This window comes from Galeopterus variegatus, unplaced genomic scaffold (genome assembly GCF_000696425.1).
Source record: "Galeopterus variegatus unplaced genomic scaffold, G_variegatus-3.0.2 Scaffold5497, whole genome shotgun sequence".
NCBI lineage: Eukaryota > Metazoa > Chordata > Mammalia > Dermoptera > Cynocephalidae > Galeopterus > Galeopterus variegatus.
Genome location: NW_007731608.1, coordinates 42,388 through 64,861, shown reverse-complemented (window position 1 = coordinate 64,861; position 22,474 = coordinate 42,388). Strand labels below are relative to the sequence as shown.

The 22,474-nt window shown below is 40.3% G+C and overlaps 1 protein-coding gene and 1 pseudogene across 2 annotated transcripts in view; one reads left to right on the top strand and one right to left on the bottom strand.

Moving 5' to 3' along the window:
- The first annotated feature begins 10,974 nt into the window (after positions 1-10,974).
- The window catches only part of LOC103604944 (monocarboxylate transporter 1), a 42,388-nt gene continuing 30,888 nt past the window's right edge, over positions 10,975-22,474 (top strand). The window contains exon 1 of one of the 2 annotated variants that reach the window (XM_008589522.1): positions 10,975-11,027. The gene's annotated coding sequence lies outside the window, so the exon portion shown is untranslated. Of the gene's footprint in view, positions 11,028-11,130; positions 11,292-22,474 lie in introns of those variants that run through there. The other variant, XM_008589521.1, reaches the window with a different exon arrangement.
- LOC103604945 overlaps positions 11,293-22,474 on the bottom strand; it is a 13,052-nt pseudogene continuing 1,870 nt past the window's right edge.

The following is a 22,474-nucleotide window of genomic DNA, read 5'->3' as shown; positions in this document are numbered from 1 at the left end:
TAAGTGTTAGCTGCTATTTATCATCATCATTGTTATACTGACACCCACACTTTGAAATAATCAACAAATATTTATTAGCCATAGAGGTGCATCTATACATCAATCTGTGTGATACTAAGAGAAGAAACAGCTCTCTTTGTAAGAAATTTAAAGAGAGACATTTTGAAGGAGAAAAGATAGGAAGTTATATTGTCAAAGAAAAAAATATTCAGTTTCTTTGAGTCAATGTGCTTTGCCAGCTGAGTTGGATCAAAGGTTGAGAAAAGTTCATAGCCTATTATTTTTCAAGGGAGTTAAAAACAGAAATCACTAATATTTAAGTTAACAAACAGAAATAAATTACACAGTAACAATTTATTGCTTTTCAACAATTCTGGTGTCACAAAATTTAACTGAGCCAAAGTCCACAGATATTGAATGCGAAAATCAAACTTCCCAGGGAAGTCAGGCATTGGAGTGTAGGCCTAGAGAGTAAACTTTTTAATTTTTTTCCTGATGAGGGTGGAATGCCAAGAGGGAGAGGCCCAGGGAAAGACTGACTAATCAGCTGCCTAGAGACTTGGCTTCATGAGAATGCCCATACCCTTCCTTCACCCATGTATTTCTCCATCTCTGAACACCTTTATTTTTGGATTCCTCCCAGTCTACAAAAACAAAGATGGGATAAAAGGAACTGTACTACAGTTGTACTGGACAGTCAAGAGGTGGAAAATGTTCTTTAGTGAGTTATAATTGTCTTGTAAGCTCTTTGAAAAGGAGTAAGCAAAAATCTTCTTGAAAAGAAAGTCTCAATTCCTAGTAGAGATTATCTTAGAAAGATCAATTTTCCAAATTGGCAGGAAGTCGTACTAAACATTAGCACAAAATTAAAGTTTGCTTCCATTATACAGATAGAAAATCTAGGGACATTAGGCCTCTCTTATCTACCTTTTAATATACCATTTCCCTCCCTCTCCCAGCTTTCTCTCCTATGAAGAGAAAAGGAGAAATTTGCTTTGCTAACCTGAGAAAAAGTTTTCTGCATGGGGAATGTATAAATTGGATAACAAAATGTTTATATGGCTATCCAAAACTCAATGTAATTTCTGAATTCTATGGTTTTTGCATCCTTAATAGCAGATAACACATTAGGAGTTTGGAATGCCTGAATTTTAAAATACAAAGACTGTATACAATTTTGCCTGAGGTCCCTAATACTTCAGCAAATTCACTAGTAGCCTAGAGGAACCCTTCCCATGGATTGGTATGCTTATGAGTATATAATGTTAAAAAATAAAAATAAAAATAAGAAAAGAGACGAAGGACTTCCAGAGGAGGTAGGGCAAGATAAAGAATTTAATTTGCAAGCTAATGATTTTCCAAAATAATCATGCACCCCTGGAAGGAAATAGGAAATGAAACATATGTAATTGGGATTTGGAGGTGGCCTTCCAAAACAATTTATTAGAGGGCAAATAATAATTATGTACAAAGAACCTGGTCTGTAAACATGATAATTATGAAACTTAATTAATTCACATTAATTAGCAGAAAAGCTAGACTGAATTAAGAAGTTTGAATTATATAATAGGATTACTAAAACTGCTCCCTTGTTAGTCTGCTTGCCTCCCTTCCACCTCTATGTTATTCCGTACACAGCTCACTAGGCAGCAGGCAGAAGTGCTTTCTATGAAGAAGAAACAGCATGTACAAAGGCTAAAGGCTAAAGGTTGGGACTGTGAAACAGCTCTGCATTTTCCTACGTCTTATTACCCTCCTCATCCCAATCCTTCCCTATAATCTCAGGATTTTGAGCAAAACAAATGAATGAAAATAGCCTAACACTTAAGAACACAGGCTATGAGTTAAGTAGATCTAGATTTAAATATCAGCTTTATTTTATGGTATTTATAAGCTAAAAATTACCCAACTTATGACTAAGCATAAGAGTAATACAACTGTAATGCAACTGTAAGTTTGGAGGGTGGAATAGGATTGCCCTAGGCTCTTGGTGGAAGGCCGTTGTTTACAAGCATGATTGCAGTGACTACAAGTTCCCCCAGTAAATCCTGGAGTCTACACCTCTCTCATTCAACTAGGTTCTGTAAGTTGCTTGGTAGCCATCATAGCCTGAATTATGCATTCCCATGTTATGGTTAAAGTATATTTGGGCTGTGTCTCATGCATGATGCTGTCTCACCACGGTTGATCAAATGAGTAGCTAGTGAAACAGAGGGGATACACATGATGGAGTTAGAAGGCTCCCAGATTGACTGACTAATCTTTTAATTGGAAACAGGAGCAAAAACCCATTATCTAGCTTGTTTGGGCCTAATGGAGCATGAAATGAAGGCCATACCTAATCCTCTACTTGGATGGCCACACTGATGTGTGTTGCCTGTTTGCGATTTGTGGTTTTCTGCCTCCCATTGGCCTCTCATGTGGCATATAACTTCTCCAGTTTCTAGTTCCTGCTGGGGCTATGGCAATCATTCCCAAGACAACCTTCATGAGGTGTGTGTGTGCGTTGGGGGGAAGGGGGAGGATGAGGAGTTGTGAAAACAATGGCTGCTGTAGAATGGTGTATTCTGAGTTTGGTGAGTTACTACACTTTTGGCTTTGTGGTAAACGAGTAGACCAGCTGTCCTGGGGGTAAGCAGCATAGAACAAAGAGTATTCCTCCACTACGAGATTTTCCAGTTTTTTTCTTGCTACCAAATTACAGGTGGTAGACAGTCAGAGGGATGTGTACATTTATTTATTTATTTATTTGTCCTTTTTGAGACCGGCCGCACCGCGCTCAGTCAGTGAGCACTGTGAGCGCACCGGTCATCCCTATATGTGAGCGCACCGGTCATCCCTATATAGGATCCGAACCCGCGGCGGGAGCGCTGCTGCACTCCCAGCGCCGCACTCTCCCGAGTGCGCCACGGGCTCGGCCCTTGGGATGTGTATATTTATAAGACTAAAGAAGGCTCCCAATTAATGCCCTTCGTCTAAGACCACAAGTTCTAACACACTAGAGAGAAAGGAATTTGTCCATCTGGCTGCAGAGTCTGGGGCTGAAGGCTGTGTAGTACAAAGAACGAAGTGGGCCATTTCAGTCACAGTGACCACGGTGACCAAAATGAAACAATAGGTCTAGGATAGGGGAAATTTGTGGATGAAGTTGTAAGGAGCTCTACCAGGCCTCTTAAACTTGAATCCTGATCTGCCAAATGTGATAATGGAAACAGAGTCTCCACATAGGGAAGGGACTGCCAAATCTTGTTATTATAACCATTGTTCCAAGATTAAACTTTTTTTTTTTTTGGCAGCCGGTGTGCAAGGAGATCCAAAACCTTGACCTTGGTGTCATAATACCGGGCTCTAACCAACTGAGCTAACTAGCCAGCCCCTGAGATTAAATTTTTCCTAGGGCACCTGGCTGGTTAGGTGAGTCAGTTAGAGTGCGGCCTTATAACACCAAAGTAATGGGTTTGGATCCCCATACCAGCCAGCTGCCAAAAAAACAAATAAATAAACAAATTTTTCCTAGGGAATCTTTCATAAATCACCACTGGCGCCATGAGGAGGACTCAGGTGGTGGGGGAAGCACTCCCCTTTTTGCCTACTTCTTAAATACTGCACCAGAGACCACAATGGCACAGACCAGCCTGCTGCAAGGTTTTGTTTGCCCCACTTCTCCATCTGCCTGCTTATTCCACACTTTCTAACCCTCTCACAATTTTCCGTCATTGTTGCGTTCCCCTTTATATTGATTAAAAATAAAGTGTTGAGAGTTTTAAGAATTCTATGTTCTTTTCAATTTTTGAATAATGTATCTCATAGAACTGTCAAGCAAACATGGACTATAGTTAGTGCTACATGGGTAAATTCTTCATACAGTACATTATTTATTATTTATTCATTCATTCATTCATTCATTCATTCATTTATTCTTCAAAAAAGATGACCAGTACGGGGATCTTAACCCTTGACTTGGTGTTGTCAGCACCACGCTCTCCCAAGTGAGCTAACCGGCCATCCCTATTTAGGGATCCAAACCCGTGGCCTTGGTGTTATCAACACCACACTCTCCCAAGTGAGCCACAGGCCAGCCCTCATACAGTACATTTTAAACATCTGAATTTGGATGCCTAGAAGGGTATGGACTCTTTTTCTACACTGCATACCATTCATTTTCTTATAATGGGCTGATTAAATTTTTCCTAGTCCTTGAAGGCTTTTCAGTTTGAATTCTTGATTTAGATTAAACTTGACTGAAGTTCAGGAGTAAGTAGAGTGATTCACCAATAAACAAACTTACAAAATATGAAGGTGTGGGCGACATCACACCAAGGGTTGCGATCCCTACCCATCACGAAAAAGACAAAAAAAAAGAAAGATTGATGATGAAAAAATCTACATTAGTTAGGGCAACCTTTACACCCTACCCACAAGGGTACAGCCTTATTCTGTGACAGCAAAAAGATAATCATATCAGGGTATAATAACGGGCATAACATCTGAACTCATGATTTGTGCAAAAGGTAAGATGGAGGGGGGGGGTTCACTATTAATATGTAGCTCAGAAGTAGATTGGTAGCCCATGGATCTTATTTGGGCACAGATGTTACCGGTACTGTGTGGTACAGAGGATCATGGCAGATTTGGCATTCTCAGAGGTCACCGCAAATTGAGTTCTGTGCTTTATTTAAGCCTCATCTTGTTCACCGGGTAAAATACCCATGCCTGGTTCCCAAGGAAGCTGGACACATAAAGCTAGTCATTATGACCTAAAGAGGCCTCCTTGGCTACATGTACCCCTCTCCTGGGTCACAAAAGGCTTGATGTGCAGCTGTTCAGAAATTACAACTGTCTGCTGCTACTGTTGGGCAAGGGCCATATGGTTCAAGTTCTCACACCAAAAGATCTCACAGCATGGAGTATGGGTGCCAGGACACCCAGAACTTCCTGCAATATAGGTGATCTTAAAATTAAGCTGTTGAAAACACATGTGCCAACATCTCTGCCCCCTAGTTTAGCTTCCTAGAGACTCAAAACTATCCCAAATTCAGGTAAGCAAGGGGTAGTTCCCTGCAGTGCACCTTCTGGTTTCAAAGACAGCTTTCATGGCCAACAGCTTTCATATGGTTGTTTAGCTCTACCATGGGTAAAAGGAAACTAGAATGGGGCCTTTCAAAGTCAAGATTGCCTCAAATTCTATGAATTAGTCTCTTATGGTATTAATAGTTACAAATGACAAATTCTACTTATGCCTTTTTGGTTAGAACTAAATGATTACTTCCTGATGACTCCAGACAAAACTGATTATGTGACCTTGGGCAAGTTATTTAACCTCTCTATATCTGTATCTTTCTATAAAATGGGGATTATAATAGTTCCTAGTTTATAACATTTTTGTGAGGAGTTAATGAGTTTATACATGTAAAGTGCTTAGAGTGGCACTTGGTGTGTAGTTAAGTATTCCATAAATCTTAGCTGTCATCAATTTATTATTGTTATTATTGATCCCCCTACCTCTATCCTATCTTCCTAAAATACTTTACTAAAGACAGGAAGGAAGGAAGGGAGAGAGAGAGGAAAGAAGGAAGTAAAGAAGAAAGAGGGAAGAGAAGATGCTCAGGGTTAGGACTTGAGTAGCCAGAGTCAAAGAAGAAAACAGGTCTCACAAACAGGTAGGACAACGGTTGAGAAGGAACCCTTGTTAGGGAAGATCCTAAACAGTAATGATGTAGGTTACAAAGAGCATGGGCCAAAACTTTCCCTTACAAGGAACAGAAGACAAGCCATATCAGACCACAGAATGGGGGTTGGCTGGTTAGCTCGCTTAGGAATGTGGTGCTGGTAATACTAAGGTCACGGGTTTGGATCTCCATATAAACCAGCTGCCACCAAAAATAAAAAAGGAGTTATAGACCACAGAATGGACTGAGGGTATGGGAACTGGACTACCATAGATAAAGAGCCTAAGGTGATCTGGTTCAAAACAAACTGAGCTAGGGAATAAATAGGTCAAAAAGGAATATTCTTAGCTACTGTTTTCCATATAGATTGTTTTCCAACCTTTAAAGTCATTAAGCATTACTGACAGTTTATCGTAAGTTTTTTAGGTTTTTTCTAACTTTTGTGCTTTTTAATTTTTTTTTTTTTTTTTTTTTTTTTTAAGATGACCGGTAAGGGGATCTTAACCCTTGACTTGGTGTTGTCAGCACCACGCTCAGCCAGTGAGCGAACCGGCCATCCCTATGTGGGATCCGAACCCGGGGCCTTGGTGTTATCAGCACCGCACTTTACCGAGTGAGCCACGGGCCGGCCCGTGCTTTTTAATTTAAATTAATTTTTAGACAGTTATTAAGAAACAATGTAAATGTCCCATACTATCAAGCCATTCCAAATATTTAAAAATGTAGTAAATAGTATATACAATATGATTCCTTGAAAAACATAAACATATATGTATCTGCACCAAAAAAATTCTCAAAGACCCAAAGAAGCAGTAAATCAAATCCTTGGCCACCAAAATTACCAAATACACAAAGAACCAGTGACTGAAAATAGTAATTTTTGACTTATTTGTTATGCTGAAGGAATTTTTATTGCAAATAATTTGTTTTCTACCAAACTGCTCTGACCAAATCATCTCATGCCAGCAGAGAGCCAGAGAAGCAACTGATTAGAATGGTGAACTGGTGCAGGCGGGGGAGATAAGCAAAGGGTCAAAACAAGAAGAGCTGAGGAGAGATGAGGCAAGGTTAAGGAGTGGCTTGGCATGCACCACACCAACATGGAGTTAGCCTTTCTTCAAAGAATGACAGGTACATCGGTGATGCAGACTCAGGCCTTGGGAAGCAGCAGGACTACATTTGACACAACGTGAAATTAGATGAAGAAGATGCTGTGAATGAGAGGGATCTCAACTTTAAAGAAAGAATGTTTTTAGGATTGGCATTATCTCCTTTACTCTAGGTATTTGCTTAGCAAATCCTTTTTTCATACATGGTTCAAAAGCTAATTTTAGGGGGCTGGCCGGTTAGCTCAGGTGGTTAGAACGCAGCCTTGTAACACCAAGGTCAAGATTAGGATCCCCATAACAGCCAGCTGCTGGAAATTTTTTTAAAAAGCAAATTTTATTTTCCTTTTTCCCTATTAAATTATTATGAATTACGAGTAGGGGGAATGTCCTGGGGGGGGGGGGTTGTTGTTGTTATGAGGCTGTGCTCTAACCAACTGAGTTAACCGGCCAGCCCTGGGGGAATACTCTTAATTGATTAAATATTCTATTTTTAAAAAATGTTTTCCTGTATTGTTTACTGTTAGTAAAATGGTATAAATAGCACCTTCTTTCCTACATCACAAAAATGGACAACTGAGGGAATGTAAGTGAAGTAGGTAAATTCCAGAGAAAACACAATGTAATTTTACTTTTCTCCTTTTCCAGAAAAAGCAACTGAGCAACTTACTCAGCTTGAAGAGTACCTATATTGTTATAATTTACAAATACTGCATTTGCATTTTCCATCCCATCACTAATTTCTGAGTTAGAATTCTTACCTTGAAACCTTCAGAAATTTTGCTCACTTAAGCTTGCAAACAACAGTACAGCATTTCCCTGAGGCAGATTACCATAACATCATCCAACCGATCAACCTTTAAAACAGAAATGTGAGAGCTGGCCCGGTGGCGCACTGCTACAGTGCGCCGCTTGGGAGCGCAGCGGCACTGCCGAGGGTTCAGATCCCACATGCAGACCGGTTCCCACTCACTGGCTGAGCGAGGTGCAGGTGCGACACCGAGGGTTGCAATCCCGTTGCCGGTCCCGGTCCGGTACGGGTGCGACACTGAGGGTTGCAATCCATTGCCAGACACGAAAAAAGACAAAAAAGGAAAAAAATAATAATAATAATAATAAAAAAAAAAAAACAGAAATGTGAGTCCTGGGAACTATGATAAAGCTAAAAGCCAAAGAAATCACCACACCTTCTCTAGTTTTGATGTAATGGTTTTGAAAGAACCCATCTTAAAAATTGTACCTGGTACAAAAAAGAGAACCTGGAGCTTGGGGATATGGTTCTTCCGATCATGCCATTCTGGGCAGCTTTAGAAAAGTCTTTTGGCTTCTTTGGGCCTGAATTTCCTTTTCTGTAAAGTGTGTGTGTGTGTTGGGGAGGGGGGAGTTAGATGATCTCCAACTTTCTCTAATTTCTAAATTTCTCATCCCACACTTCCTGTGACATTTATTTCTTCAATGTCTTATGGCTTAAATCAGGAGGAAAATCTAGCACAAGAGCAAGAATTTTACCTGTTTTATTTTTTTTTTATTTTTTATTTTTTTCCTTTTTTGTCTTTTTTCGTGTCCGGCAACGGATCGCAACCCTCAGTGTCGCGCCCGTACCGGACCGGGACCGGCAACGGGATCGCAACCCTCGGTGTTGCCCCCACACCTCGCTCAGCCAGTGAGCGGGAACCGGTCTGTATGTGGGATCCGAACCCTTGGCGGGAGCGCCACCGCACTCCCAAGCGGCGCACTGTAGCAGTGCGCCACCGGGCCGGCCCTACCTGTTTTATTTTTGCTATTATCATTTTTGCTAGCTTACTCACCCTGTTTCTTTTCCAGCTAAGAACTCTGGAGTTGCTTTTCATCTTTCCCTTTTACGCACTTGATAGACAAATATGAATTCATAAACACTCGTAGAAAACTTTCCAAGATTTACCAATCACTCTTGCAAATACAATCTCATTTGATTATCACAACTCAGGCTTGCAGGTATTATTTCTAATTTACCTGGTGAGGAAACTGAAGCCCAGAAGAGACCAGTGAATTAACTGCCAAAGTAACACAGATAGTAGTTATGGGATGAGGTCTTCTGAACCCAAAGTCCATACTTTTTTCGTAACAATAAAGTCCCTAGCATGGGGCAGATCCAGGTTTTGTAGGGCCTGAAGTGTATACAATTTTGGTCACTATCTTCAAGAAAAGGAAAACAAAATTATAATACAACATTAAGTATGATCCTGTAAATACATTGTTAGGACCTCTCTCACAGCCTTGGAAGGGGTCTATTCAAGTGAGGGGCCATTAGGGTTAATCTTTAGGATTAAGTTTCATGGAAAATCTGGTTTTCCATGGTTATACATTTAGTGCTTACTATATGCTAGGCACTGAAATAAATTCTAGTTTTATTATCATAACACAGTAACCCTATGAGGTAGGTATTATTCTTGTTCTACAGGGTGGCAAAAGAAGGTTGGAGAGGTAAAATGATTTGCCTAAGGGAACAGGCTAGTAAGTGCAAGAATCAAAGCTGGAACTCAGGAGACCTGGCTCCCAGGTCCATATCATGAATCTACTACACTATGCTGCTCTATAGCCTTCTTTTGAAGTTTCCTGGGAATCATCTTATTTTACCACTTCCCACTACATTCCATAGTGTAGGCCCTTATAAATTCATACCTGACTTTCCCAACCATCTACATAAATGCTGCTGCCACCCTAACAATCCTAGGGCACTGGTGTTCTAATTCCTGGCCACTCCAATGACGTGAAGTGCATTTATCAAATGTAAAAAGCAATTATTGGTCATGGATTCCATACTGTCTTCTACTAACATGTTGAACTGTTACTGAAAACTTTTTGTTGTGTAAAACAGAGGAAGGCTGGGTGAGAGGAAATGCATTAAACCTCTCAGGATCTGATCCCCCATCCCTACTCCTCCTCAGTCTCAGGTTCTTTATTTGCCAAAGAGAAACTATAAGGCCTACCTCACAGTTGTGAGAAATAAGGGAGAGGGGGACAGGGAAGGAGGAAAACATGGAAGGGAGGAAGGCATGAGGTGAAAGACAGGGTCCTGGCATGCAGCAAGTGCTCGACAAATGTTGGTTGATTTGTGTCAGACCCATCTCTCCCCAAAACTTGTACCCTCTTTAAAAACAGGGGCTTTGACTCATACTTTTTTTTGTTATTTCTCAACAGTCCAAGACATCAAAGACATTCCATGATTATTTAATTTGATCACTTCAAAAGACACACTGTGGTATCTGGACTTGGTCAAGTACCTACAATGGCTCTTATGAGAAAATTCGGCTCTAGAATGTGACTTCAAATGCTGGTCACTTACCAGCTCTGTGATATCTGTAAAATTACTTAACCTCTCTGACCCTCAGATCCCTTATTTACAAAAATGTTCACAGTAGTAATTACTTCATAGGGTTATGAGGATTATACAAGATAATTCAGGAGAAGTGCCCAGCATACAACCAGCTCCCCCAACACCGTTAGTTATAATTTTATCCTATCCCAAACAGTGTCCATTAAAATTTGCTTTCTCTGCATTCTCATTTCTCCATGTTTCCTATATACACACCTCACCCTATCGGGCCACTCTTCCCACCCTGTTGTCTGCTCTTCTTTCCCGACTTGTCTTTAACACCCACCGTTCATCAAATACCACAGGCCAGGCTCTGTGGTAAGAAAGTTCCATAAATTCTCATCCAACCTCCTAATGAGCCTATGAAGTCGATTCTATTACTGTTGCCATTTTAGACAGGAGGAACAGGCCCAGTGGGGCTGAGTAACTTCTCCGAGTCACTGAACAGGCCCGGATTGGAATCCACAAACATCCCAGCGCACAGCCCCAGGAGCCGGCCCCTCGGGCGTCTTCCCGGTCCGCACTGCAGCCGCGTCCATTCAAATGCTGCCCCGTCCCTCCGCTCCCAGTCTCTTCCCGGCCACTCCGCGCGCCCATCACCCCCCACACCTGAGTCGGCCCCTTGGCGGCTTTCCCTTTTCTCCGCCAGAAACTGAGGGGTGAGACCACGTTTGTGCCCCGGACGCGTGTAGGTGGCCGCGAGCTCCTCGGATGGGGCGGAAAGGAGAGTCGGGCGTACGAGCACTGCGGCTCTGCCTGCGCGGCACAGCGGGGGCGCAGTGCGCGGGTCTTGCCCCGCCGCCAGTCACGTGGCGAAGAGGGGGCGCCGGCGCGCGCGGACGAGAGAGCGGGTACGCGCGGCTGAGAGCGAGTGGGGACGCGAGTTGCAGTTCGGGTGTATGTATGGCGGGGAGGGGGCGGCGGCCGGGAGGGCAGACTCCGCCCCCTGCGCGCATGCTCCGGCCCCGGCGGCTTATAAAGCAGCCGCGCAGGTCACGCCAAAGTGGCGAACTGCGACGTGACTAGGGCGCCGCGTGGGTGCTCGAACGAGCAAACGAGGCAGCGGGCGAAGGACGCCAGCCGGACCGTGGGCCCTGCGGACGTCCGGCTCGCGCGGCCGCGTCAAGCACACGCTCGGCGCTGCGAGCCACGCACATAACGGTTAGTTGGGTAACTCCCGGAGGCGCTCGGCGCGGAACCCGCGGTGCTTTCGCTGCCCTGGTGGGGTCCGAGGGACCCTCGGGGGAGGGGAGACTTCATCTCCGCGGGGAGGGGAGGCTGCCCGATTGAGGGCATCGTGGCCGCGGCAGTCGCGTGGCCCCGGAGCGCCGCGTTGGTGAAGGGGACCTTGAGGCGCTGCGGAAAGCGCCTCTCCCAGCCGAGCCGCGGGCCTCGTGGTCAGGTGCCGGCCACTGGCCTGGACGAGGAGTTGGGTCGTGGTGCCTGGTGACCTTGGGGAAGTCGCGTCCCCTCTAGTCTTCAGTAGGCTCCTAGAGAGATGCTTTGATCTGGAAAAAGGACGACGTGGGGCTGATTCATCTGGTGCCTCCAGACTCTTCTGGCCGCCTTTTGCCACGAGGGAAGGGACTCGGGGAGGGAGTCATTTTGGACTCGTGGCATGCCCGCCCCAACCTTCTCGGCCCGCCGATCTGTGTACCACCTGGTGACTTGAGAGAGTGGTGTGGGGAGCCGCATTCCCCAAGCCAAGGCGTGACTGCGGGGTTCCAGTCGACTTTGCGGAGGGGACGGGGCAGCCCGCAGATTCCCGGGACTGGTGCTGACGGGGGCTCTTTGTCATTCAACCTGAGGCTGCGGAACGTCCGCTGCTGCGCCCTCTTGCTCACCGACTTAGGGCAGCCCTGTTGAGAGGAGTGTGAAGGATAGCGTTACGCTTGGTCAGATTCACCCTTTTTGTTACAAGTGCATCCTTTTTTTCTTTCGTGCATTTTAACATTTCATGTCTTTGTCGTGACATTTGATGTAGCAAACAGTTGCCAAAACTATTTTGTTATTAATCTAAACCAGGAAACAAACGTGTTACTACTTTAGTCTTTCCCCGAGTTTCCAGTGGCTGATTATAAACTGGGCGTCTGCTGATAACAGTAAAATGTTTACAAGCTACTTATTTAGCATAACTAGTTTTGAATTTTTAAAAAAACTTTATTCTGGTTTCGAAATAAAATGTGTACACATCAGTTCCCTGATACAAACAAGTGTGGAATTAGTAACTACTGGAATTTATAATAGGTGAACTCTGAATTGTATGAGAGTTTGGAAGGGTATGAGACAAGTTAAGCCATCTTAGCTACCAGCTCAGTGAAGTGAAGCAGAGACTGTGTATGGTCAGTTTTTTAGTTAGGTGTTAAATAATGCCCATAAGTCCAGGTCTTATATCTTGGGGTACAACTTTGCCTTCGGATTGCCGTAGAAATGATCAAGAATGCAAGACATCTAGCCCTTAAAACAGATGATAGGTAAGGTTTTTATTTAAACAAAAATTGAATATAGTTCAGTAATTCATTCTGGGTTTAGATGTTGTTTCATCAGATTGTGGTGATCCTTGTTAAATATGCAAGTTAATGGTCTGAGGAGCATTTTATGAGATTTTTATAGCTGAACAGGTTTAAGGGTTTAGTTGTAAGTTCAACATGAAGGACTGTAACATCCCTAAACAGATTAAAAAGGAAAAAAAAAAAAAAATACCACCATAGGATGAAACCAATTGATTAGAGTTTCAACAGTTTACATATCTTTTGCCCTTTTAAATATTAAGGCATATAATATTAACTCAAGAAAGGATCTTAATGACCAGCTAGTCAGATTCCCTGATTTTATAGAAAACTGAGGCTGGAAAGGTTAAGTGACCTAACATCTTGGGTCCGAAAACTTGTTAATGGTTCGGTGGGAACTATGTGTGTCATTTGACTCTCATTTTGTCAGATTGGCATTCCTGAATTTTCTCTAAAATTGTAGGTATGAATACAAATGATCTCAAACTGAAAATAGATTTTTAGAGTAATAACTTTTCCCAGCTCATATCTTTCATTCCCATTGTGCTTTCAATTCTCTTCAGAATATGCATTCCTATGCAGGATTCAGATCCCTGTATAAATGCCTTCATGGCTGTCTGTTTTTGTTGCAGATGAGGACTAGGAAGATGGAACTTGAGTATAAAGAAAACTGTCGAGAAAGTTGTGAATTTTACATATTCAGCAATTTGTTATTGGCTACCAGGCATTATGAGAGATTCAGGATTCAGCAACGGACAGATTCCAGCACTTGACCTCCTGTAGTTTATTGTCTAGCTGGAAAACAGATAAATATATATTTACCAAAGCAAGTACTCTTTACGAACAAGTACTGTGTTGTGATGGGGAAGTACAGGTTCCTGTTGGAACAAATACTGTATTGTGTAGGTGTGAGAAGACACCTAATTTAATATTAAAACAATCTGGATAGGTCTCTCTGAGGAAATGCTATTTAACCTGAGCCTTGAAAGATGAATAGGATTTAGCTTTAGCTAGGCAAGGGGGTGGTGATGGGTGGAAAGAGCATGTCAGGCGTGAGTACTGAAGCTACATTACAGTTAGAGTACTGGTTGCAATGCAAGAACTAGAAGAATTTCACCAAAGCTGAAGCATGAAGAGGGGTCAGAGAGAATGGGAAGAAATGGAAATTGAAGAGATAGACAGTATCATATAATGGAGGGCCTTATGCAAGGGTACTTCAGAAAGTTCATGGAAAAATAGAATTAAAAGATAATATAAATATTTCCATGAACTTTTTGAAGACCGCTTCTATAAGTCATTTTAAGGAATTAGGGAGGGGACTAGGTAAAAAATTTAAAGGAGCACCTCTTGTCTTGAAGCTGATTGAAAGCAGTTTAAGGATTTCAAGTGGGGCTGGGGATAGCCAATCAGATTTTGCATTTTAGGAACATCATTCTGGATACTGTGTGGAGACCAAACAGATTGAAGGGAGGCTGTTGGAGTGATGTGAGATTCAGTGACAGATAAGATATACAGTAGTGGGAGGGTGGAAGAGAAAGGGAAACAGACAGGATTTGGGATGTGGGAGACTGAGAAGCCAGAGGAGTTAAGGATATTGCTCAGGTTTCTAGGTTGAGCAAATAATGAATTTATTATGTGGTATTTATCTCCATTTAATCAAGGGGGGCACTAAGTGCTGTTCAGCTTATAAGTCTTGGAGACAAAATTCATACCCATTTCTTTCCCCTGTTTTTGTTGAGAGTGGTGTTTTTCTTATTGTTTCCCTTCTAAACAACTTAGTATGGAAAATTTTAAAACACAGTTGAACCACTAATATTTCATCTCTACCCCTATCTACTTTCTCCAGCCACTACTGGATTAGATTATTGTGAAGCAAAACCTGGATATAATTATTTTATCTGTAAATATTTCAGTATATTTTTCTGAAAGATACAACTTTTAAGAAAATCATAACCATAGTACCATTATCTCACCTTTAAAAATTAACATCACCAAATATCCAACCAGTATTCAAATTTTCCTCGGTTGTTTTTAAATAATTGGTTGGTCTGATTTGGGATCCAAAGTCACATTACATTTGGTTAGTAGGTCTCTTAAATCTTAATCTATAGTTTTCCCTGTCGGTCTTATTTTCCTCGTAATTTATTTGTCGAAGGAACCAGGCCACTTTTCCTCTAGTTTCCCTCATTTTGGTTTCGGTGATTTTTTTCCCTCTGGTATAGTTTTAACATGTCCTAATTTAATGTGTTTGTCTATCTCTGTATTTCCTGTAAATTGGTGGCTAGATTGAAAACTTTTGAGCAAACTAAGATCAGTTCAGGTCTGATTTCTGAGTAGGGCGTGTGAGGTTTGATTTCTGTTGGGAGGGCAAGTATAATTCATAGGTAGTGATGTGTTCTTCCATCAGGAGGCATATGATGTTTGGTTGTCCCTCATTCTGCTCTATTAACAGCCTGATTACGTTATTTCACTAGTGATTTGCAAATGACAGTAATTTAACTGTGCCTTTAATTCTATCATTCCTTCTTAGTTTATTAACTAGAATACCTCTATAAAGAGAAGTACAGCTTGAGTAGGAGGGGCAAGTTAAAGTTTGTGTGTTTTAATACAATATGGTATATGATTGAGACAGTATCTTTTTCTAAACACACATTTAAATGTATCAAGGTATGTTCTCTTTAAAAGCCATTGTTTTAAGTTATTAAAATGTTTTTAGCTAATGTTTCAAATGGCTTTTCGAATTTGGAATATTTAAAAATTTTGTTCTTAAATTGATAGGGTTTCTTTTGGTCTTCTCTTTCTTGGAGAGTTTATCTGTTTCCACAGCTTTTGGGGAGCACCTGTTAGAATCACTATCAAATCTAAATCTCTAGCTCTAACTAGATTCCAGATTTTAAGTTCCTTGAAGACAGGGGTTGACTACTGTTATGATGATCTGCTTTTCCAGTTACCTCCTGGGCATTTCAAACTCAATATGTCACTGAAAGCTCATTATCTCTGTCTGTTCTCAACTCCCCTTCATCCTCCAAACCTAGTCTTGTCTTCTGACTCTGTCATTCTTCCAGGTAGCCAGGCTTAAAACCTCTGCGTCATCTTAACTAGAGGGCCCTCTGCCCTACAGTATGCAATTAGGTGCCAATCACTGGTCCCCTTCATTATCTCTTAGGGTGTGAAGGGGGGCCCTTTTAAAAAATTTTAATTACTGCTATCTAGTTTAGGCTTCTGCCATGGTTAATTCAGTGTCCTTTTACCTTCTATCATGGTCACTCCTCCAGTCTGTCCTATAATGTGCTGCCAGTTCCTTATCATATCATTTCTCTAATCAAAAATGTTTCATGGCTTTCTATTGCCTTCCAAATTAAGTACTCGTCTGGATAGAATTAAGTCTTCTACAATGTATGGCTCTAAGTTACATTTTTAAGTTTTGTATGTTACTCTTCCTTTATTTGCCCTGGCAAACTGACAGTTTCCTCTATGCTTTCTTTCCTGTAATTTTTTTTTTTTTCTTTTTTGGGGGGGAAGGAGGTTCACAGGAAATTTTACAGTGGATCTACATGGCAGAAAGACGAGTATAGGTGACATGTTTGAGCTCCAGTGTTATGCAGAGAAGGGATTAAAACAGCAATAACAATCTTACAGAAATGGTGGTTGGTCTTCTGGGGTCATAGTACACACAATAATAGAATAAATTCACATCCACCACAAAAGTGAGAGCAACTACAAAGCCTAAAGCCATTGAAGGGTGCCACTGACCATTTATGCTGCAGCAGAATCCGGCTCTGTTGGCTATCCATACTACCCTATTCTACTGATAATCACAACTCATAATATTGTTGAATCTCATTTGATGACAGTGACTTAGCCTTTGTGTAAAGGAGAAATTCTTGAAAATGTACTGGTATTATAAGTTGCATATTTGATCATTGGTTGGAAAATATGTCTTCCCTGTGATTTTGCTCATCCTATACAAATCCTCTGAAGATTATTGAATGAATGAAATACTAATGACACTGCTCTGGTGTGTTAGATTATTCTGGAGAGGGCTGGCCTGTGGCTCACTCGGGAGAGTGTGGTGCTGATAACACCAAGGCCACGGGTTCGGATCCCTATATAGGGCTGGTCGGTTAACTCACTTGGGAGAGCGTGGTGCTGACAACACCAAGTCAAGGGTTAAGATCCCCTTACCAGTCATCTTTTTTTAAAAAAAGATTATTTTAGGGCCGGCCCGGTGGCGCACTGGATAGTGCACCGCTTGGGAAGCGCGGCAGCGCTCCCGTCCGAGGGTTCGGATCCCACGTACAGACCGGCTCCCGCTCACTGGCTGAGCAAGGCGCGGGAGCAACGCCGAGGCTTGCGATCCCGTCGCCGGTCCCCGGTCCGGTACGGGGGCAACACTGAGGGTTGCGATCCGTTGCCGGACATGGAAAAAAGACAAAAAAAAAAAAGATTATTTTGGAGAATAACAGGGCCCTTTATAAGTTGCCTTACTAAGTTTTGAGAACCAAAGTTATGTTTTTACTTTATTAACTTTTTCTTCTGTTTCCCTATCAGGGATTAAAATTTTTTTGTTTGTTTTAACATTTACTTGTACATATTTATGGGATACAGTGTTTTGTTTTGATACATGCATATACTATACAATGATTCACTTCGTGTAAATAGCATAGTGTTATACCCATTAGTCCACCACTTCTATCAGGGATTTTTAACCTGGAGTCTGCAGACTGATCCCCCAAGGTGTATAGAATTCAAGGGATCTGTGAACTTGTTTGGGGAAAAAATTACATCTTTTCTTTTCTTTTTTTGACCAGTAAGGGGATCTTAACCCTTGACTTGGTGTTGTCAGCCCCACGCTCTACCAAGTGAGCTAACCGGCCATTCCTATATAGGGATCTGAACCTGTGGCGTTGGTGTTATCAGCACCGCACTCTCCCGAGTGAGCCACGGGCTGGCCCTAAAATTACATCTTTTCATTAAATCTCTAAAATTTGAAACTTCAACTATGAATGTAGGCAACAAACCATAGTTATATTAGCAGTATCTGTGACTTTATTACCAATATAAATCACATGTTTTACATCATAATACAGTTGTAGCTATCTCAAAGTTGTTTAAGCTCATCATTACTTCAAAATTACTGTGGTTATTAGACCCACTTCTAGATTTTATTTAATTTGTTATTTTTAGAAAGCACGTTATTATATCAAATTTGAAATATTTTGACAGTTCTACCTTTGCATTTTATTTTATGCGTTTGAAAATATTATTCTGACAAGGGTTCCATAGGTTAACCAAAACTGCTGACAGAATCTGTGGCACCAAAGAGGCTAAGGACCCCTGCTCCTAACTCCTTTACTTCTGTTCCTATGTGAAAGTGAAGTTAGCCAGAACCTATGATGCAACACAGCACACAGACCATGATGTCACAGGATTACATAATCATGATAACACAGGTTAAGTAAATTCATTGGCTGTTGACTTACTTTTGTTTATTAATCACTGTAAATTTTGACCGCGCAAATGAGAGGGATCAAAATGCTTAGTGTATATGTTAAGGGAGAGTGAAATGGTTTTCACAAATTCAGGCAGAATAATTTTTCTTTGTATTCAGGAAGTATATGTTTAGGTTTCCAAAGGAGTTCTATTTTAAGTGCCATAAGTTAAATGGACAGTGGGTGTCTTCATTGACTTGGGATTTTCTTGCCCTATTTTGGGTGTATTCACATCAGCAAATGTACTTAGACTTGGTTAAACTTTATATTCAACAGCTCACTATATTAGCGGAGGCCTTTATTTGGTCAACTGGAAGAGCCCCTGAAGAGGTCAGTGAGCCTCAGGTTTGAAATACCTGCTCCACAAACTAGAAATGCACATCCCTACTTTGGTCTATTGTGGTTGGGTAATGCCGTTGTATTTACTTTATCACCTAGAAAACTCTATGGAGTAATAAAAATAAAACACTCATTTGAATATTGTATATTTTGAATAAAAGAACCAATAATTATCTTAATGACAACATAGTCTAAAATTTATATTGTTAGCAAATAAAAAGGCTATTTAGCTATAGTATATTTCAAGGTAATAATGCTGATTTCTTTTTGATACATTTTTAGTGTCTATGAATATCTTCTTAAAAAGCTTTGCAAATAAACATTTGAGAATGGTGAATAATGCTTTAATGCCAGACAAACAGTACTCAATTTTAATATTTTTTGTGGTTTGTCTGGCACTAGTGCAACCAACAAGAAAACAACTTAGTTCTTTATTGGAGATAATGGGGGTCAAAGATGGCATCATAATGAAATTCAGACTCATCCGAGGGATTTTTATTAAACAATTACTGCATGTATAAGAAATTATTAGAAAGGGATGAAAAAAAGAAATGTATATTTAAAAATATAATTTGAAAACTTTTAGACTGAAATAAAGCTTTGAAATGAAATGTTATATTACTCTGTTGTCTCTAGTCCTCAAAGATATTTTTTATGTAAAACTAAGTATAATTTTAATTATTTCTGTGAGTGAATAATTCACCTCATCTTTTCGCAAGAAAAAGAAAAGCTTTCTCTGTTTATCTTTTAGTGGATCATGATCCACTTATTCTCCCTATTAGGCGTCAGAATACTGAAAGTGAAGTAGGTTGTAGCAGGAATACCACCTATTGTATTCAAATACTCATTTATAGTCAAAGTAACATAAAAGATAAAACCCTGTTAACATTCTTGTTTGTAATTTTAATCCAGCCAGTACATTTCTTTTTCACATTCTACAACAGGCTAGGTTATATATCAATAAATTGAAATGGCCCACTTAGGTCTTGATTTGTTGACTATATTTTGGGTTGTTGTAGAAAACAGAACATAAACATATTTATTCCAGAGTATAATCTGGGATTCTGCCAAGCAAAACCCACCACTGATGGATATAACTTTCAACTTCTCCTTTCTTCAATGTGCTACTCACATTGTTGTGTTTTATAAAATGTGAAATGGGTCTACATTTGGAAACTTTTGGCCAAGGAAGGAATAAATTAACATGTGAAAGTGACACAAGACTCTCAACATAGGCATAGTCGGTTTTTCAGTCTGTGAGAAGGCAAAAATGAAGCATCAGAGATGACAAAATTCACTGGCGTAGTCATAGTTCAGAAAGAGAGACTGATCAGACAAGTTCCATGTGCCAAAAGTTGTATTCAGTAATTTTTTTTTTCTTTATTTAAAAAAAAAAAAGTATAAAAAACCTTTTTGCCTCTTTGACTGTAGAGGGCACTAGGCCCAGAAAGCATAACATCAGTGAAGGGTTTTCTTTTCTGGTTTCATATTTTTCTCTACTTCTTAAAAACTGGGAAAATCAGATTCCTTGAAGTTCATCTACAGCAAGCATTTTGGTCATTGGGGAGGGGTTAATTTTTAAAAAGTAGAAAAATAACCTCTGTTCTTAATTCATGAGATAAAAGTACACAGCTAATAACTAGGAAAATGTTGCTTAAAAAGAAAGAAAAAGACATACAACTTATTCTTTAGAGTTTTCAAAGTGCAACCCAAGAAGCACTGCAGGGGGCTGGCCAGTTAGTTCATTTGGTTTAGAGTGCGATGTTATAACATCAAGGTCAAGGATTGGGGTCTCCACGCTGGCCAGGTGCCAAAAAAAAGAAATGGAGGGAATTAACTCCATGTGGTAAGGTGTATTCAGAAAAAACAGTAAGGATATTATCTTATTGTTAGATAAAGTTAGAATTAGGGCAGTCGTTAGTTAATGAAAAGTCATTTCATTTTTGCAAATTTCTGAATGCTTCTCTTGTATCACATTAATTTGTGAAAAGTCCCGTACCTTATTCTCCTCTACTTCCAACTTTTTGTACAGTAAGCCTTATCAGAGTATCTCCATTTTCCCTTTTCCTTTGGTTTATGTGACCAAAAAAAAAAAAAAAAGCATCAATCTTTGCTAATAAGTATGACAAGCACTAATGATACAATATCAAGGAAAAGGAAACTTGTAAGTGCACATTTTAATTGTGAATGATGTCATAAAGAATTCTTTCTAACTTCTCTTAAAGCTTTGAAATATCCATAGAAGTTATTTTCTAATCTCTGGACCTCCTCTTCTGCCCCCTTATCCCGATAAGTAAGTGCACTTATCCTTTAGCCCCAATATATTAAAGAGAATGAAACAAACTTGATTTTATGGTCTTTGTTTTAGCTAATTATGCTGTTGTTTTCTACAATATATTGCAGACATACAGTATTTTAGCTTCTCTCTTGCATGACTTTAAGGATTAGCCTAGGTACTTAATTGAGATGGGAAAATGCCCTGGATGTGAGGGATTTGCAGTGACAAGTGAAAATGAATTTTCCACTACTTTTGACCAGATAGCCACCTTTTACACAAGAATTTTACTATTCAGCCACAAATTTCCCACAGTCCTATGGTATTGGAGAGTAAGCCACTTTTTATTCATCCATTATTAAATACTTAGTGACCTTTTATTTATCTGTTTATTTTGGCAGTTGGCCAGTGCAGGGATTTGAACCCTTGACCTTGGAGTTATAACAATACATTCTAACCAACTGAGCTATCTGACCAACCCTCTCAGTGAACATTTAATGTAGAAAAAATATAGATGTTGGTTATTGTTCATCTTAAAATAAATCTTACCATTTCAACATATACCAAGAATATTTTCACTTTATTTTCTTAATATTGGTGTCATTCATAGTTGAAAGTGCTTTTGCCACAAAATGCTGTGAAAGAGTGAAAAAATAGACTTTTTGTTATACTGCAGTAGGGAGTAGAAATTGGTATAGTCTTAAGGCCAAGTTGGCAGTATGAATCAAAAACCTTAGAATTTTGCAGAAATTCTAAAAATGTATCTTAAATTTCTAGTTCACCACAGTAGTGTTTATAGAAGGGAAAAAAAGCAGCAACCTAAGCGTGCAACAAACAGTAGGTAATTTTTTCAAGTATGGTACATCTATAGAGTAGAATACTGTTATCCAAAAATAATATTGTAGAAGTAGACACATGGAAAAATGTTTCTGACACATGTATTTTATATATATACTAATAAGCCAAGAGTTTTATTGACGCAGCACACACCTTACAATGAACCCAAGAGAGTCTGCGTACACTGGGAAGACAGGATGTCTGTACAAGCTCTCCCTTTTACCACAGCTCTTGGATCTTCACCTGCCCCAGTCATCCCTCCTCCATTTTAAACAGGCAGTGCATACAGGTACATACCCCTGACAAACACTGGCCAGCCACTCTGGTAGACAGTCAAAATGTCAGTTCTGCATTACTCATATCAGATCCTGTAAAGGATTTAGGAAACTAAGACGATTTCTCCCTCCACCTTGAAAATAAAATATATGTCAGCAGATTCATATCCTGAAATTGTTTAATTGGGACTTTCTAGGAAGATGGTCCATTTGTCAATCCCTTCACCACCAGCCTGGGCATCCAAAATTCTCAAGGTAAAATGAGTCTTTTTTTTTTTTTTAACAGTCTTTCTTGCTGTAAGGACTCTTATAATGGAGCCTAGTCCTCCTACTGCTAAGGCCTTTTCATGCCCCTGAAGTAACACTGCACTGCTATTTTCTGTGGGCTTCTCACACCCTTTATAAATGTACTTCATTAACAAATCTATGCCGTTTCTGTCCAGTGACTAACTGCACAGCCTGCTCAATTTCGTTGCTCTTAAAGTTTGTGAGCACTTTCAGCACCACGCCCTGGGCTCGTTCCTTCACAGCTTGATTCTTGATGGTTTTTTTTTTTTTTTTTTTTTTTTTTTTTTTTTTTTTTTTTTTTTTTTTTTTTTTTTTTTTTTTTTTTTTT